We start from the raw sequence: 13,211 nt of genomic DNA on the forward strand, positions 1-13,211 counted from the left end.
CAGCAGTAATTCTCATTTCAATTTATCAGGGGTGCTGCAGGCTCCTCCAGAACCTTTTGATTCTATAAGGAAATAAATGATGAAATGCAACGCTGGAGAGATGAGAGTTGCAGGCTCATGTCTATCAGAGCAGAGAGAATACACATTCTAGTTCTGTGAGAGATACAGGCACGCTTGCATTGGTCGAAAACACAGGTTACAATGTTGCGCTAAACCATAAGGGCCGGGGCCCAACCCGAATCAACTCTTAGAATATTATGCCGGGACTAAAAATCAACTTTTTAACAAGTTTGTTTTTATATTGGAGGGGGGAAGGCAGGAGAATTAACAAAGAGGCAACTCAAATTAACTTTGATTGCTATTTATTTATCATTTTTACATAGAAAAAAAGTACCGGATCCCGACAGATAGGATACGGAACGAAACAGTCCAAAACGGAGAGGTGCCGTGGGCTATTCCCAGCAGGATCATGCTCAAACTAAGCACTGCTCGCTCTACCATATAACAATGAATAACAGCATTGATATTGAGACCAACAGTGCATTTAAATAGAATTGCTCGTCCCAGACGTAACGTTTGTCCTATACAGAGGAGTTTTACTTGCTTCATTTAACACACTATATAGCCTAGCTACCACTCAGTTCTGAACATGATGTTGTCATTATACACAATGCAGACCATCTGGCTAAATTATTTATCTGAACTGTTAAACTGAAGAAATACTAGAATCGCTGGAGTTTAGAACTCAACAGTAGAAGCAGCGATGGGTGGGATGGGGCCAGAGTCCCATTCTGCTGTGACTAACACCTCTACAGTCTCCATAGGTGGGATGGGGCCAGAGTCCCATGCTGCTGGGACTAACACCTCTACAGTCTCTATAGGTGGGATGGGGCCAGAGTCCCATTCTGCTGTGACTAACACATCTACAGTCTCTATAGGTGGGATGGGGCCAGAGTCCCATTCTGCTGTGACTAACACGTCTACAGTCTCTATAGGTGAGATGGGGCCAGAGTCCCATTCTGCTGTGACTAACACGTCTACAGTCTCTATAGGTGGGATGGGGCCAGAGTCCCATTCTGCTGTGACTAACACGTCTACAGTCTCTATAGGTGGGATGGGGCCAGAGTCCCATTCTGCTGTGACTAACACGTCTACAGTCTCTATAGGTGGGATGGGGCCAGAGTCCCATTCTGCTGTGACTAACACGTCTACAGTCTCTATAGGTGGGATGGGGCCAGAGTCCCATTCTGCTGTGACTAACACGTCTACAGTCTCTATAGGTGGGATGGGGCCAGAGTCCCATTCTGCTGTGACTAACACGTCTACAGTCTCTATAGGTGGGATGGGGCCAGAGTCCCATTCTGCTGTGACTAACACCTCTACAGTCTCTATAGGTGGGATGGGGCCAGAGTCCCATTCTGCTGTGACTAACACCTCTACAGTCTCTATAGGTGGGATGGGGCCAGAGTCCCATTCTGCTGTGACTAACACGTCTACAGTCTCTATAGGTGGGATGGGGCCAGAGTCCCATTCTGCTGTGACTAACACGTCTACAGTCTCTATAGGTGGGATGGGGCCAGAGTCCCATTCTGCTGTGACTAACACCTCTACAGTCTCTATAGGTGGGATGGGGCCAGAGTCCCATTCTGCTGTGACTAACACCTCTACAGTCTCTATAGGTGGGATGGGGCCAGAGTCCCATTCTGCTGTGACTAACACGTCTACAGTCTCTATAGGTGGGATGGGGCCAGAGTCCCATTCTGCTGGGACTAACACCTCTACAGTCTCTATAGGTGAGATGGGGCCAGAGTCCCATTCTGCTGGGACTAACACCTCTACAGTCTCTATAGGTGGGATGGGGCCAGAGTCCCATTCTGCTGTGACTAACACGTCTACAGTCTCTATAGGTGGGATGGGGCCAGAGTCCCATTCTGCTGGGACTAACACGTCTACAGTCTCTATAGGTGGGATGGGGCCAGAGTCCCATTCTGCTGTGACTAACACCTCTACAGTCTCTATAGGTGGGATGGGGCCAGAGTCCCATTCTGCTGGGACTAACACGTCTACAGTCTCTATAGGTGGGATGGGGCCAGAGTCCCATTCTGCTGGGACTAACACGTCTACAGTCTCTATAGGTGGGATGGGGCCAGAGTCCCATTCTGCTGTGACTAACACGTCTACAGTCTCTATAGGTGGGATGGGGCCAGAGTCCCATTCTGCTGTGACTAACACGTCTACAGTCTCTATAGGTGGGATGGGGCCAGAGTCCCATTCTGCTGGGACTAACACGTCTACAGTCTCTATAGGTGGGATGGGGCCAGAGTCCCATGCTGCTGGGACTAACACGTCTACAGTCTCTATAGGTGGGATGGGGCCAGAGTCCCATTCTGCTGTGACTAACACGTCTACAGTCTCTATAGGTGGGATGGGGCCAGAGTCCCATGCTGCTGGGACTAACACGTCTACAGTCTCTATAGGTGGGATGGGGCCAGAGTCCCATTCTGCTGTGACTAACACGTCTACAGTCTCTATAGGTGGGATGGGGCCAGAGTCCCATTCTGCTGGGACTAACACGTCTACAGTCTCTATAGGTGGGATGGGGCCAGAGTCCCATGCTGCTGGGACTAACACGTCTACAGTCTCTATAGGTGGGATGGGGCCAGAGTCCCATTCTGCTGGGACTAACACGTCTACAGTCTCTATAGGTGGGATGGGGCCAGAGTCCCATGCTGCTGGGACTAACACCTCTACAGTCTCTATAGGTGGGATGGGGCCAGAGTCCCATTCTGCTGGGACTAACACGTCTACAGTCTCTATAGGTGGGATGGGGCCAGAGTCCCATTCTGCTGGGACTAACACGTCTACAGTCTCTATAGGTGGGATGGGGCCAGAGTCCCATTCTGCTGTGACTAACACGTCTACAGTCTCTATAGGTGGGATGGGGCCAGAGTCCCATGCTGCTGGGACTAACACCTCTACAGTCTCTATAGGTGGGATGGGGCCAGAGTCCCATTCTGCTGGGACTAACACGTCTACAGTCTCTATAGGTGGGATGGGGCCAGAGTCCCATTCTGCTGTGACTAACACGTCTACAGTCTCTATAGGTGGGATGGGGCCAGAGTCCCATTCTGCTGTGACTAACACGTCTACAGTCTCTATAGGTGGGATGGGGCCAGAGTCCCATTCTGCTGTGACTAACACGTCTACAGTCTCTATAGGTGGGATGGGGCCAGAGTCCCATTCTGCTGTGACTAACACGTCTACAGTCTCTATAGGTGGGATGGGGCCAGAGTCCCATTCTGCTGTGACTAACACGTCTACAGTCTCTATAGGTGGGATGGGGCCAGAGTCCCATTCTGCTGTGACTAACACCTCTACAGTCTCTATAGGTGGGATGGGGCCAGAGTCCCATTCTGCTGTGACTAACACCTCTACAGTCTCTATAGGTGGGATGGGGCCAGAGTCCCATTCTGCTGTGACTAACACGTCTACAGTCTCTATAGGTGGGATGGGGCCAGAGTCCCATTCTGCTGTGACTAACACGTCTACAGTCTCTATAGGTGGGATGGGGCCAGAGTCCCATTCTGCTGTGACTAACACCTCTACAGTCTCTATAGGTGGGATGGGGCCAGAGTCCCATTCTGCTGTGACTAACACCTCTACAGTCTCTATAGGTGGGATGGGGCCAGAGTCCCATTCTGCTGTGACTAACACGTCTACAGTCTCTATAGGTGGGATGGGGCCAGAGTCCCATTCTGCTGGGACTAACACCTCTACAGTCTCTATAGGTGAGATGGGGCCAGAGTCCCATTCTGCTGGGACTAACACCTCTACAGTCTCTATAGGTGGGATGGGGCCAGAGTCCCATTCTGCTGTGACTAACACGTCTACAGTCTCTATAGGTGGGATGGGGCCAGAGTCCCATTCTGCTGGGACTAACACGTCTACAGTCTCTATAGGTGGGATGGGGCCAGAGTCCCATTCTGCTGTGACTAACACCTCTACAGTCTCTATAGGTGGGATGGGGCCAGAGTCCCATTCTGCTGGGACTAACACGTCTACAGTCTCTATAGGTGGGATGGGGCCAGAGTCCCATTCTGCTGGGACTAACACGTCTACAGTCTCTATAGGTGGGATGGGGCCAGAGTCCCATTCTGCTGTGACTAACACGTCTACAGTCTCTATAGGTGGGATGGGGCCAGAGTCCCATTCTGCTGTGACTAACACGTCTACAGTCTCTATAGGTGGGATGGGGCCAGAGTCCCATTCTGCTGGGACTAACACGTCTACAGTCTCTATAGGTGGGATGGGGCCAGAGTCCCATGCTGCTGGGACTAACACGTCTACAGTCTCTATAGGTGGGATGGGGCCAGAGTCCCATTCTGCTGTGACTAACACGTCTACAGTCTCTATAGGTGGGATGGGGCCAGAGTCCCATGCTGCTGGGACTAACACGTCTACAGTCTCTATAGGTGGGATGGGGCCAGAGTCCCATTCTGCTGTGACTAACACGTCTACAGTCTCTATAGGTGGGATGGGGCCAGAGTCCCATTCTGCTGGGACTAACACGTCTACAGTCTCTATAGGTGGGATGGGGCCAGAGTCCCATGCTGCTGGGACTAACACGTCTACAGTCTCTATAGGTGGGATGGGGCCAGAGTCCCATTCTGCTGGGACTAACACGTCTACAGTCTCTATAGGTGGGATGGGGCCAGAGTCCCATGCTGCTGGGACTAACACCTCTACAGTCTCTATAGGTGGGATGGGGCCAGAGTCCCATTCTGCTGGGACTAACACGTCTACAGTCTCTATAGGTGGGATGGGGCCAGAGTCCCATTCTGCTGGGACTAACACGTCTACAGTCTCTATAGGTGGGATGGGGCCAGAGTCCCATTCTGCTGTGACTAACACGTCTACAGTCTCTATAGGTGGGATGGGGCCAGAGTCCCATGCTGCTGGGACTAACACCTCTACAGTCTCTATAGGTGGGATGGGGCCAGAGTCCCATTCTGCTGGGACTAACACGTCTACAGTCTCTATAGGTGGGATGGGGCCAGAGTCCCATTCTGCTGGGACTAACACGTCTACAGTCTCTATAGGTGGGATGGGGCCAGAGTCCCATTCTGCTGTGACTAACACGTCTACAGTCTCTATAGGTGGGATGGGGCCAGAGTCCCATTCTGCTGTGACTAACACCTCTACAGTCTCTATAGGTGGGATGGGGCCAGAGTCCCATTCTGCTGTGACTACAGTCTCTATGGATGACTACTTTTGACCAGAGCCCTATGTCACCCTATTCCCTATACAGTGCACTGTAGGCACCCTATTCCCTATATAGTGCACTGTAGGCACCCTATTCCCTATACAGTGCACTGTATCTCAAGGGTCAACACACAGCGGTTAAACAACAATAGAACACTTTTAACGTACCGGTTGATCCATCCAACTCCCCTGACTGTCCCCAGGAAGTGTTTATATAACAGCCCCAACAACAATAACAGGGCAATATTGAAGCCAAACAGGGACAGACCACACACTGTTTTCTGCCTGTTACAGTAGCAGTCCATCTCCCACTTTAACCCCCTACTGGGTACAGAGAGAGCAGACAAAACACATGCTGTGGCCCTAATGGCTACCTATTCCCTGCATAGTGCACTACCTATGACCAGAGCCTATAGGGTTCTATACAGTAGAGGGAATAGGATAGCACTTGGGATGTAAAAACAGTCCGGAGGAATCTACTGTACGGTCAACTCAAAAACGGGAACGTTTTATAACAAGCTATTCATGTCTACTTCTTTTTGTTTGAGCTTGTTTGTTAGGGTTTGAAATATGAACGAGAAGTCTGATTTGGCTGATGTGAAACTGAGCTAAAGAGGGTTGTCATGTAATGTTAGGAGAGAGATAAGGGGAGCTACAGTAATAGCCTGCACAGCTGTAGCAGGGCTGGAGCCAGAGCACCCTAACCTAATCCACAGTACAGTCCACAGTAGGGCTGGAGACAGGGCACCCTAACCTAATCCACAGTACAGTCCACAGTAGGGCTGGAGACAGGGCACCCTAACCTAATCCACAGTACAGTCCACAGTAGGGCTGGAGACAGGGCAACCTAACCTAATCCACAGTACAGTCCACAGTAGAGCTGGAGCCAGGGCATCCTAACCTAATCCACAGTACAGTCCACAGTAGGGCTGGAGCCAGAGCACCCTAACCTAATCCACAGTACAGTCCACAGTAGGGCTGGAGCCAGGGCACCCTAACCTAATCCACAGTACAGTCCACAGTAGGGCTGGAGACAGGGCACCCTAACCTAATCCACAGTACAGTCCACAGTAGGGCTGGAGCCAGAGCACCCTAACCTAATCCACAGTACAGTCCACAGTAGGGCTGGAGACAGGGCAACCTAACCTAATCCACAGTACAGTCCACAGTAGGGCTGGAGACAGGGCACCCTAACCTAATCCACAGTACAGTCCACAGTAGGGCTGGAGCCAGGGCACCCTAACCTAATCCACAGTACAGTCCACAGTAGGGCTGTAGACAGGGCACCCTAACCTAATCCACAGTACAGTCCACAGTAGAGCTGGAGCCAGGGCAACCTAACCTAATCCACAGTACAGTCCACAGTAGGACTGGAGACAGGGCAACCTAACCTAATCCACAGTACAGTCCACAGTAGGGCTGGAGCCAGGGCATCCTAACCTAATCCACAGTACAGTCCACAGTAGGGCTGGAGCCAGGGCACCCTAACCTAATCCACAGTACAGTCCACAGTAGGGCTGGAGCCAGGGCACCCTAACCTAATCCACAGTACAGTCCACAGTAGGGCTGGAGCCAGGGCATCCTAACCTAATCCACAGTACAGTCCACAGTAGGGCTGGAGCCAGGGCATCCTAACCTAATCCACAGTACAGTCCACAGTAGGGCTGGAGCCAGGGCACCCTTACCTAATCCACAGTACAGTCCACAGTAGGGCTGGAGCCAGGGCAACCTAACCTAATCCACAGTACAGTCCACAGTAGGGCTGGAGCCAGGGCACCCTAACCTAATCCACAGTACAGTCCACAGTAGGGCTGGAGCCAGGGCAACCTAACCTAATCCACAGTACAGTCCACAGTAGGGCTGGAGCCAGGGCATCCTAACCTAATCCACAGTACAGTCCACAGTAGGGCTGGAGCCATGGCAACCTAACCTAATCCACAGTACAGTCCACAGTAGGGCTGGAGCCAGGGCAACCTAACCTAATCCACAGTACAGTCCACAGTAGGGCTGGAGCCAGGGCATCCTAACCTAATCCACAGTACAGTCCACAGTAGGGCTGGAGCCAGGGCACCCTAACCTAATCCACAGTACAGTCCACAGTAGGGCTGGAGCCAGGGCATCCTAACCTAATCCACAGTACAGTCCACAGTAGGGCTGGGGACAGGGCAAACTAACCTAATCCACAGTACAAACCACAGTAGGGCTGGAGCCAGGGCAACCTAACCTAATCCACTCCACAGTACAGTACGCTGCTTCTTCATTAGAAATACACTGATTGGCTGGTGAAGCTACTGAATTCGGTTAGTTGTTCTCTCTCAGACAATACTGAGAGAAGAGATATAATGATACATTCAATCTAGAAATACTGTATGACCTGTTCAGTTGTAGTAAAACAGCAATTGATCTTAACCGTGCTCTGGTGCAACAGGCTGCAGTAAATGGGCCAGGAATAAAGGCCAGGATATTAGGCCAGGATAAAAGGCCAGGACAAAAGGCCAGGATAAAGGCCAGGATATAAGGCCAAGATGGGGCGGCAGGTAGCCTAGTGGTTAGAGCGTTGGGCCAGTAACCGAAAGGTTGCTAAATCAAATCCCGAGCTGACAAGGTAAAAAAAATCTGTCGTTCTACCCCTGAACAAGGCAGTTAACCCACTGTTCCTAGGCCGTCATTGTAAATAACATTGTAAATAACATTGTAAATAACTGACTTGCCTAGTTAAATAAATATATATATATTTTAAAGGCCAGGTTAAAACGACCTTTTGAAGAAGCAAGAAAACATAAGTGGTTATAACCACGGGACATTTCATTATTTGTATTGAATTAAACAGTATGTTTTAAAAGCTGTATGTTTTGACAGATTATACTGTAGCAGATGCAGTATGATGTCAATCCTCCAGATATGTATCAAATCATGAGAGCTGCTAATGTGATCTTCTACTCAAATACCCATAAAGGTATTTCAACCTCACAACATTGTCCAGATAAATAGTATTTTTCTTTAACCAGGAAAAGACCCTTGAAGTTAGAAATCTCTTTTGGGAAGGGGCCAGTCAGTACACGCAGCACAACACATTAAAAACAATTACAACGGTCAATCTTATTATTATTATTATTATACTGTTGAGCCCATATAAAGCATGATAAATTGACGTGAGAGAATTAGATCGATAAGTCAAATTCAAAATCGACATGAGCGTGGTGCCACTGCCACTGACAGGGAAGAGAACTTGAACACTGAGCAGCGGGACTCTGACCGTTTTCTCGCCACTGTAACGGCTGTCCTCCTCCTCATCTGAGGAGGAAAGTTTGAAGGATCGGACCAATGCACAGCGTGGTTAGTGTTCATCTTATTTAATAATAATCCAAAACTGAACACTTCAAATTACAAAACAACAAAGTGAAAACCAAAACAGTTCTATCTGGTGCAGACACACAAAGACTGAAAACAGGCTACCTAAATATGGTTCCCAATCAGGGACAACGATTGACAGCTGCCTCTGATTGAGAACCATATCAGGCCAAACACAGAAATGGAAAATCATAGAAAAACTAACATAGACAACCCACCCAACTCACGCCCTGACCATACTAAAACAAAAGACAAAACAAAGGAACTAAGGTCAGAACGTGACAGCCACAGATGTATTACAGGACTTGCTCTGCTGACTGTATGAGTTTTGACTTTCAAAGTCAAACCTTATTGAGCTCGATTGCTTATCAAAATGTTGTAAATAAACATAAATATTTTAGGAACATCAGACATATTATGCTTTGATTTACATCTTCAGGAATGCAAAATACAAGTCTCCAAACTGTAGCCTAGCCCCTAGCCCAAAGGCAGGCAGACGGCGATATTGAGTCATGTTCATCTTACCGTCCAAACGCATTGTATACTGCCGGCAATACATTCGTATCCCTCGTGGACTGGTTCATACCTAAACCATTCTCCATTCAGGTTGCATAGGCTTCGATTTACTCTTCAACTTTATTTAATTACGAGAAGGGGGAACATTTGAGGGAAATATGCGTATTTTCCTTATGAGACAGCATTTTCCACCACCATGCTAGTGACTAAATGCAAATCCCGGATGTTGTTTATCATGTTCAGCCAATCAGGTTGAAACTATCAGATCAGGGGTTCCGTTTCTTTTACTGTATGTTTATTTTAGCAGCATCGCATTAGTGGAAACCAGGACTGTTCTCAGGGCAGACCTGGTTTTAGCTAGATATGTTTAAATCGAGTAGAGGAGAATTTTTGCAAACCCTAACCATTTTCTTAACCTAATTCGCCTAACCTGACACTTTAATTATTCTAATCTGCTGCGTAAATTCTCCTAACCTGCTACGAAAAGTAACTTCTGCTAGTCAAAACAGGCAGACCCGCCCTGAGAATAGTATTGGTTTCCGCTAATGTCATACAGGTTAGGGGTGGAAAAAACAGACTGGCTGAAGGCAACCACAACATCCTGTGATTAGCATTTAGCCACTAGCATCGTGGTGGAAAATTGTGTTTTTTTCCCGCCTTCTAGCCATTAAATAAAGTTAAGGAGGAAATTGATGCCTACGCAGTTTGAATGGAGAAGGATTTAAGTACGAACTGGTCCATGAGGGATACGAATGTAGCCTATTGCTGGCTGCATACCATGCGTTTGGACGGTACTATGAAAACGACTCAATATTGCCAGCTGCTGGCCTTTGGGCTAAAAGTAGCCTACGCTTCAGAGTCAGACAACAGGGCTATTGTCCACTAAATGGCACATCATGACAAACCACACATTCCAAAAGGCACGGGATGACAACAGCTAGCTATTGACTCATCATATTCTATTGATCATTGGATTGACAGCGGTTATCCATAAATCAAATGACAGTCCGTCTATGCGTAATGACACAAATCATTAGCCCACATAGCATACACACGTGCAATAGGGATGTTGTTTGTTTCCTTTCATAGTCTATGGCTCAAAACCAACCGCAGCCAGAACAACAACCGATAAACACAATGCTTCGATTTGCCAAAACAAACACTGGATCCAGCGGAACTTTAGAACATATTTGAACAATATAATATAACACAATATGAGAAAGCAATATCCCGATCGGTCTATTAAAAGTTATAATGTATTCCGGTTACGATTATTTCAATAACAGCCAGCATACCTCTGACATAGCCTATTCATTCTGATTCACTCTCAACTCTTTCCACTGATGCAGATCCTCTCTCTCACAAAGCGAAAGACTAACCCAAATAGGAGAAGGTTATGCGCCCGTGATTTCCCAATAATAGCTCAAGTAGACTACTTTCTCCTCCCAGTTCAATTCTCATACTCCCGTTTCCCCACCAAGCACTGCAGAATAAACATAAAACCAACCAAACACTCACTGAGACAGCGCGATGGGAGGGGTTAGAGGCACCTACCAGCTTTATATGGCCAACATTATTTTCTTCTGTCATCTTGAAACAGTCGAAAACGAAGTTAAGAATCACTTGGATCGAACAGAAGAGGAAGAGCCCCGGTTATGTGACACAAACATCGTTGCTCCGTTCAGTTCTGTTCCCGCTCGCTCTCGACGCAAGCAACGGAGAACCTCCCTGACTGCGCGTTCACTCACCGTCCGTGAAAGCTCACAGGCTTGTATATTTAACTTTAGAAAAACGTGAGAGAGAGAGAGAGAGAGAAGAGGCAGACAATCACAGGAAAGCGGCTCCTCCTACCAATACAATGCGAAAACCCTAAACCACAGATCTGATCTACAAGCGCAGCGCAGGCAGACAGGCTCCTACTAGTCCTAGCCTACATAGACCCGGCAGTAGAGAGATCAGCTGTAACCAACCCCTAAACACCATCACTGAAATGTCAACTTCATGGAATTGATGGGATCGTTATGGAATGGAATCCCCTCGTCTTCTAATGACGATGATATGTCTCGGGTAGGCTTCTCACCCTTATTTTAATGGAACTCTACTCTATGATGCAAGGAAAGGGAATACTTTTGTTGAAGTTTAAGGCAGTTTCATATATAGCCTCCTGTTGACTCATTCATATGGTTAAGAGCTTGTTAAATAAATTGTTTAGAATAGAATATAGCCTATAATAATAATAGAAAATTACTTAATGCATTTACAAGTGTTACCTTGAAAATGTTTCAATTTGACTTTTTATTGTATGAGAATACATTTCAGAAAAGTCCCCAAATATAGCCCCCCTTGTTGAGGGTCTCTGTGTCTGTACTTTGTCCACATGTCTACTGTACAAAGTGAAAGTGGAAACAATGACCACAGTAAGTGATTAGGTCACCACTGTTTTCTAGCACAGTGCTCTTGAGTCTAAAAAGTTGCAAGTCCTGCCTCTTTCCGACTCAAAGATGAGAGAATTAACACAGCCACACTCCAGCACACTCCAGTCACAGTACGAAACTGAGCTCTGGATCCCCATAGGCTCTGGGTTTCATAATGCGTCATTCTTCATAGGAAAAGCACCCACACATCGGAGTCTGCTTGTAGCAGGTGCGTGGGAATAAGTCAGTGATATCTAAAATGCTCGGAGGAAGGCCAAGAGGCACATATAGGTCTACTAAAGGTCTACAAAAGCTTAATTAGACAGTGATAATGACAACAGGTCAACTATAGATGAATTAGACAGTGATAATGACAACAGGTCAACTATAGATGAATTAGACAGTGATAATGACAACAGGTCAACTCTAGATTAATTAGACAGTGATACTGACAACAGATCTACTATAGATTAATTAGGCAGTGATAATGACAACAGGTCAACTATAGATGAATTAGACAGTGATAATGACAACAGGTCAACTATAGATGAATTAGACAGTGATAATGACAACAGGTCAACTATAGATGAATTAGACAGTGATAATGACAACAGGTCAACTATAGATGAATTAGACAGTGATAATGACAACAGGTCAACTATAGATGAATTAGACAGTGATAATGACAACAGGTCAACTATAGATGAATTAGACAGTGATAATGACAACAGGTCAACTATAGATGAATTAGACAGTGATAATGACAACAGGTCAACTATAGATGAATTAGACAGTGATAATGACAACAGGTCAACTATAGATTAATTAGACAGTGATAATGACAACAGGTCAACTATAGATTAATTCGACAGTGATACTAAACAGCTGTGTGTTAGTTTTTCTTTTAGAAGTTCAGTCTTAAAATGGAATCGGAATTCTATCCACCAGTAATTTAAAACAAATGTAAGCTTTTATATGCAATGCCTTTGCATGGAAATGTGATCATGTCTGTTCTTTAAAAAATCTCAAGGAAACTGAACTAGGGTTGACCCCAATTAGTTGACTGGTCGATTGTTTGGTCGACCAAGAGTCTTTTTTTGTCGAGCAGTAGCAAATACCGAACCAAAATATAAACGCAACATGCAACAATTTTAACGATTTTAAAGAGTTACAGTTCATATAAGGAAATCAGTCAACTGAAATAAATTCCTTAGGCCCTAATCTATGGATTTCACATGAATCGGCAGGGGCACAGCCATGGATGGGCCTGGGAGGTATAGGCCCACCCACTGGGGAGCCAGGCCCAGCTAGTCAGGATGTTTTTTCTTCCACAAAAGGGCTTTATTACAGACAGAAATACTCCTCAGTTTCATCAGCTGTCCTGGTGGCTGATCTCAGATGATCCCGCAGGTGAAAAAGCTGGATGTGGAGGTCCTGGGCTGGCGTGGTTACACGTGGTCTGTGGTTGTGAGGCCGGTTGGACGTACTGCCAAATTCTCTAAAACAATGTTGGAGGCAGTTTATTGTTGAGAAATGAACATCCAATTCTCTGGCAACAGCTCTGGTGGACATTCCTGCAGTCAGCATGCCAATTGCACGCTCTCTCAAAACTTGAGACATCTGTGGCATTGTGTTGTGTGACAAAACTGCACATTTTAGAGTGCCCTT

General features: G+C 46.9%; 1 pseudogene; it reads right to left on the reverse strand.

Annotated features, from left to right (window-relative positions):
* LOC120046913 overlaps positions 1 to 10,993 on the reverse strand; it is a 50,749-nt pseudogene extending 39,756 nt beyond the window's left edge.
* Positions 10,994 to 13,211: the final 2,218 nt, after the last annotated feature.

This window comes from Salvelinus namaycush, chromosome 5 (genome assembly GCF_016432855.1).
Source record: "Salvelinus namaycush isolate Seneca chromosome 5, SaNama_1.0, whole genome shotgun sequence".
Classification (NCBI taxonomy): Eukaryota; Metazoa; Chordata; class Actinopteri; order Salmoniformes; family Salmonidae; genus Salvelinus; species Salvelinus namaycush.